We start from the raw sequence: 7,180 nt of genomic DNA on the forward strand, positions 1-7,180 counted from the left end.
GCAAGCAGAGTTATCATGGTTAGCAGTCTTCAGTAGCCGACAGGGGTTCACCACGATTACTTACATGCATTGGGTGGTGGCTGTGTCTGTTGCCTGGCATGCTGGCGAATGGTACAGTTTTGGGTCTTCTGCAAGAGGTCCTTGAAATGAACCCAGAGCTTGGTTCACTTGGAAAAGAAGGAAGGAAGGAAGGAAGGAAGGAAGGAAGGAAGGAAGGAAGGAAGGAAGGAAGGAAGGAAGGAAGATTCTCAGGACAGTTGGAGATAGAAACCCATTGTATCTACCCAAGCATTTAATGCGCCAACTTTGAGAGGACAGCATGGGATGCTGCTGGCGTTTTCTGCGCATCTGCTTTTAATCAGGTCAGGACAATTTCCAAACAAGAAAGCGGCAGAATCCATTTGCTGGGAGGAATGTGGAGCTTTTGTTTTGCTCCAATGGAAGCTGCGAGATCCGACAACCTTCTGCATAATACAGGACAGGCGGCCTGTAAATACAGATATCCTGCCCACTATACCTGTCGAACGTGCATCCTTACAGATTCTGTTTAGCGGATGTCGCTAGGGGCAGACTACATGTTGCAATGCAATTGCGTATAATATTAGTCCGGTGGCTTGACTGCAAAGTATCTTGGACCAGGGAGTGACTCGCAGCAGAGCGGCAATTAGCCCTTCCTCTTGTCTCTGCATTCCCCCAAAACCAGTTCCCCAGGATGATACCAGTTTCCCCCAAAAAACCAGCTCCCCAGTGGGATACCAGGAGATGTGTTTGCAAAGTGATGTGCCATGCCCGGAAGTTTAGTGGTGTGAGAAATGTGGGAGGTGGGAATTTCAAGGAATAAGTCTCAGGTGCTGGTTATCATGGAGCCCCGATTGCCACTTACCAGGTAGGCTACAACTTCTATTGTGTGGGCTGGGTGGTCCCTCCCCTTTACCTGGCCAATCCCCTGGCAACGCCTCCCCAGGTGAGATTGGGCGGTTGACTGAGGTAGGCGGAGACACCAGGTATCCCTGCCTGGGGGGAAGGCGACGCCAGTCTGAACTACCAGGAGTCGCACTGGAATCCAGGGGGCTGCGCGCGACCACGCAAACGTCGCCCCCCCCCCATTTGATGTGGGGAACGGTCATTGCAGGAGGCTTCAGGGGCAGTGAAGATGAACTTTCCACCCACAAATGTCATTAAGGCTGCAATGCTAAGCATATCTGCCAGGTTGAAAGGCACATTTGGTTCATTGGGACTAACTTCTAAGTAAGCATAACAAAATAAAAAAATTCCTTCCAGTAGCACCTTAGAGACCAACTAAGTTTGTTCTTGCTATGAGCTTTCGTGTGCATGCACACTTCTTCAGATGCACTGAAACAGAAGACCCCAGACCCTTATATATAGTGAGAGGGTGGGGAGGGGTATTACTCAGAAGGGTGGTGGGAATGGGTGATTGTCTGATCGGTGTGGAAAACCTGTTGGCGACTGTTAACGACTGCAATTGGTCTTGCAGGGAAAAGCAAGGGGTGAGGCGGCTAAAGATAGCTTTGTCATGTATAATGAGATAAGAATCCGATGTCTTTGTTCAGACCAGGTCTCTCCATGGTTTTAAGTTTGGTGATTAGTTGCAATTCAGCAACTTCTCTTTCCTGAGTAAGTAACTCTCTTCTGAGTAAGCATGCTATAGATAGCACTGCAACCTTAGCTTATCTTCAGATCCAAACAATATATTTTTTATTTGTATGCTTCTATATAAGTTTATTTATTAATAAACATTTCTACGTTGCCCTTCATCTGAGGATCACCGGGTGGCTTACAATATATAATCACAAAAATACACAACCCATCAGTTCTTAAGTTCTGTTCTCCACACCAGTCTGAGATTTCCCTTTTAAAAAGCCCTTGTGAGAATTCACCAGCACTTTAGAGCAAAGTGCTTCTGATATACAATTTTTTTTGCATGCAATTTTGCCTAATCTGCGCTTTTTCTTTTTGCAAAGCGATGTCCCCTCATATAATGCACCTTTTTTTTGCTATTTCCATTCACCTTTCCATTTTTACACACAACATGCTGCTAATATATGCATTTTCATACATAGCAACGGCACTGGAAAACGGCATTGCAAAATTAATTTCCCCCCCAATTTTTTATTAATTTTATCATAACACAGACAAACAAAACACAAAGACAACAAACAATAAAAACTACATACCCCACTACCCCTCAAAATACTTATCTAAACCTAAACTATTCTTCTATATATCATTGTAAATTGACTTCCCCACGTTCTCTCCAACTGCATTCATTGTAATTCATCTTTAGTAATTTCCTTACCTTTTTCTAATCTTATATCAAAATACTATCCAACTTATCTAAATTTTAATAACCTTAACATTACTTCCTATATTACTAAACCTTACCTATCTTCTACCTCTGTAGCCTAACTATTTACTCCTGACTGCTTTACATAATAATTTAAGCATATTTCTTCAAATATACTTTAAATTTAATCCAATCTTTCTCCACCTCGCCGTCCCTCTGGTCTCGGAGTTTCCCGGTCAGTCCAGCGAGCTCCATATAGTCTATCATTTTCATCTGCCATCCTTCAATCATTGGTATTTCTTCTGTCTTCCAATTCTTTGCGAGTAGAATTCTTGCTGCTGTTGTGGCGAACTGCATTACAATATTCAGATGAGTGTGCTGTGAGCTGCCCAGCTGGGGAAACCCAGCCAGATGGGCAGGGTAATAATGATAATAATAATGATAATAATAATGATAATAATAATGATAATGATAATGATGATAATAATAATAATAATAATAATAATAATAATAGAAATAATAATAATAATAATGGTGTGTTTTGGTTCTCAAATTAGTAATAATAATAATAGTAATATTAATAATTTATTATTTGTACCCCGCCCATCCGGTTGGGTTTCCCCAGCCACTCTTGGCGGCTTCCAACAAAGATTAAAATAAATTAAAATGTCACACATTAAAAACTTCCCTAAACAGGGCTGCCTTCAGATGTTTTCTAAATGTCAGGTAGTTGTTTATCTCTTTGACATCTGATGGGAGGGCGTTCCACAGGGTGGGCGCCACTACCAAGAAGGCCCTCTGCCTGGTTCCCTGTAGGCAGATTCACCTTTTAAAGCTAACTGAATTTCTCCTCTGTCCCTATTTAATTTATTTGTAGGATTTATACCATGGCAGTTCACCCCTCTACCTCTGGCTGACTCAGAATTCGAACATACTTCTCCAAGGGAGTGTCCCCAAATTCCCAGATGTCTGTAACAGATACTCGGTATGACAAGACAGTTTGGGGTTGCCAGGGCAGATTTTGCCCTGATTGAAGCCATGCCAGCCTCTACCCATTTGGTTTTACCCAGCTTTTATTAAAACGGGAGAGGGAGCAAGTATCAAGTGGTTTAGTATTTAAAACCCTTGCCTGTCTGCGCTGGCATACAATGTAAGGCAGCTCTCTGTGTTCCATTGTAGCCCCTTGAAGGGGAAAGAAATATAACTTTTTTTTCTCGTTGTTGGTAGTTGTTGCCAACTGGGAGCCAGAGAGAGGTTCTGCTGCATAGATTCCCCAGAAGACAAACCTCTGGAAGTTCTCCAGGCCGACATACATCTTGGGGTGGTGAATTTCGGGAGCCACATTGTGAAGGAACAAGGTTCTGTTCTCTCCATCCTGTCCATCTCCTTTTCTCTGTCTCGTGCTTGCTAACTTGTGACTTCACAATCGCCGGGTTACCATGGAAGGGATTATTCTGCCGTGAACGAAAGCATTTTTTGGCTCACCCGCTTCCAAAGGCTTTTCAGGGGCTGCGGAGGCTGGCTAGGGAGGAAGGGGCCGGGGACTACTCAGGAGTAGGGATGGGCAGAGTCTATCGATTTCAGTTTCCAGTTTTTGCAGTGATCGGATCCGTTCTCCATTTTTTAAAATTTGTCGTTGCTGTTAAATGCCGGAAGTTAATCAACAGCATAGTGGGAATTTCTCCTGAAATTCACATTTTTATCTTCAATTTCCCCTAATATACCCTTCTTCTTTTCTGCAAATACGATGCATTTATGTACATTATATTCACGAATATATGTGTTTTTGTGGACACTTTGCCTCAGTATATGCACTCTTGTACACATTGCTAGGCTGGACTTCCCTGAGTCCAGTTACTGTATTTTCCCATGTATAAGATGATTTTTTTGCTTAGAAAAAATAGTCAAAAATTGGGGGCCGTCTTATACATGGATGGTGAATGCACAGGTTTGGGCTTTGACTCTGGCCCTATTTCTTAATTTTGGGCTCAACAAAATAGAGGTCTTCTTATACATGGGGACGTCTTATACACGGGAATATACGGTATATTTCCCAGTTCTTTAATGAAAGCCACCCATCATCAAAAGAGCATCTTTAGCTCTTCTTTAGCATCTGTCTTCTGCATCAATCTGTTTTCTCTCCTGCCTCCCCCCACCGCCATTTCCAGGCTGGATTAAATGGCCGTTTTGGCTGCCCTCAGTGACGGGGATTTATGTCCTGAGGAAAATTATGTCCTCACATTACACAACACCACTTGACAGACCACCTCTGAGTTTCTCTTCTTGGCCTAGGAACAGGCAGCCATTAAACTTTCATAGGGTGTTTAAGTGACTGCTGGTGGCTCCCCTGTGGAAAGACACCAAATTTTTCACCGGATTCCTCCGTGAATCCAAGACCGGCTCAAGATATTCTTCTGCCTGAGGCGAAGGGCAAGATGGAGACTCCCCATTCTGTATAAAAAACACTACGGGGGGAGGGGGGACTCTGAGCCTTTGTGGCAGCTGTTTAACCATACAACTCTTTTATGCCAACCTGCATTGTTCTCTAGTGGTGGTGAAGGACTGTATAGCTATAGTTTAGGGCCCCACTCTCTTGGGGGGGGGGGCAAAAAAAATTAAAGGGAAAAAACTGGATGCACGTTTCCAAAATATATGATAAAAAACAAATAAAATTAAAACCGACATACAGCAATGGTGTTTTGTGTTGTGTAGGCTCCTATGATGTAAGTCATGGGCTCTGCCTACTAGCCTGCTCCCTAAAATATCACTGGTTTGCTCCTTTCTATATATAGGGTGCCTACATTCTGCATGGACTGGTTGCATGGCAGCATGTGCAAATGACTTTAGATACCTATTAGGTCCATAAATTACCATATAGCATATATTCAACACAAAAATGCGACAATTTGTTGTTGACAAAGGACAGCTGGACATATAAAGGGCCCCATTACCTCAAACCTAAATCCGGCCTTGACTGTGGTAGTGGCGAGGGTGAGGGGCTGAAGATTTGGCTGCCCCAAAGTGTGGACGCAAGTGGGTCAGTGCGTTTGGCTGTGAACCAGATTGTAGGAGGTTCGAACCCACCCAGGGACGGCTGTGGCCAGGATCACTGCTCTGCAGAGAGTTGGGTAAGATGACTGTCAGGATCCCTTCCAACTCTATTTATTTATTTATTTTACTTTAAAAATTGAATTCGTATACCGCCCTATACCGGGGGGGGGGGGGCGCGCCTAAGGGCGGTTCACAGAATAAAATCAAGATATAAAACCACCTAATAAAAATTAAAACAACAACCCAATAACCCCTCCCCCCAAGCCACATTCTAAAAGGGCTTTAATAAGATGTCAATAAGTTCAACCAAAGGCCTGGTTAAAAAGGAACGTTTTTGCCTGGCGCCTAAAGGTGTGTAATGAAGGCGCCAGGCGAACTTTCCTGGGGAGAGCATTCCACAGACGGGGAGCCACTGAAGAGAAGGCCCCGTCCTTGTGTTGCCGCCCTCCGGACCTCTCAAGGAGGAGGCACACGAAGGAGGGCCTCAGAAGATGACCCCAAGGACTGGGTAGGTTCATATGGAAAGAGGCTGTCCTTGAGGTATTGCAGTCCACAGCCGTTTAAGACTTTATAGGTGAAAACTCTATAGTTCTATGATTCTATATTGGACAAGATATGCCACACACAGGTCAACCTCTCCTAGAGAGGTGGGTGAGAGGCCTCTGAAGTCCCTAGCTGGGAGTTCCTTAGGCTTCCGGTTCCAGGAATTGAAGGGGCCATAGAGTTTCTGCGCCTATCGAAGTGCACTTTGTTCTGCAAATAGACACAGTACCCTGCAAGCAATCTCAGAAGAATGTGGCTTATTTAGGTCACAGGCACAGCATTCCCAGCCCTACAGAGAGATCCACAGCAGCGAGACTTGCTGCTGGAAGATTGGGCGAAACTCTGGGGTTTGCGCAGAGCAAGGGACCTCCAGATTCCCAGACTATCCCTGTATCTCAGACCAGCTCCATCTGGTACGCAGGCTGAGACCCTACCTGCCTGCGGACTGTCTCACCAGAGTGGTGCATGCCCTGGTTATCTCCCGCTTGGACTACTGCAATGTGCCCACGTGGGGCTGCCTTTGAAGGTGACCCAGAAACTACAACTAATCCAGAATACAGCAGCTAAACCGGTGACTGGGAGCGGCCGCTGAGACCATTTAACCCCGGGTCCTGAAACACCTTCATTGACTCCCCGTACATTTCTGAGCACAATTCAAAGTGTTGGTGCTGACCTTTAAAGCCCTAAACGGCCTCGGCCACAGTAGACCTGAAGGAGTGTGAGCTTGGGCTGAATGCTGTGCCACAGTTTAGTGCTGGAAGATATGAACAGGAGGACTCCCGAGCATGCACAGAGTGTTCGTCCCCTGTCATTCAGTATACCTGAAGGAGCGTCTCCACCCCCATCATCCAGCCCGGACCCTGAGGTCCAGCTCTGAGGGCCTTCTAACGGTTCCCTCCCTGCGAAAAGTGAGGTTACAGGGAACCAGGCAGAGGGCCTTCTCGGTGGTGGCGCCGGCCCTGTGGAATGCCCTCCCATCAGATGTCAAGAAAATAAACAACTATCTGACTTTTAGAAAACACCTGAATGCAGCCCTGTTTAGGGAAGTTTTTAATGTTTGATGTTTTATTGTGTTTTTTAATATTCTGTTGGAAACAGCCCAGAGTGGCTGGGGAGGCCCGGCCAGATGGTCGGGGTATAAGCAATAAGTTGTTGTTGTTGTTGTTGTTGTTGTTGTTGTTGTTACCTCTATGCTGACCTCCCTGTCCTTTAAAGTTTAGACCAGGCACCCCCAACCTGCGGCCCTCCAGATGTTTTGGCCTACAACTCCCATGATCCCTA

Source organism: Lacerta agilis, chromosome 4 (genome assembly GCF_009819535.1).
Source record: "Lacerta agilis isolate rLacAgi1 chromosome 4, rLacAgi1.pri, whole genome shotgun sequence".
Classification (NCBI taxonomy): domain Eukaryota; kingdom Metazoa; phylum Chordata; class Lepidosauria; order Squamata; family Lacertidae; genus Lacerta; species Lacerta agilis.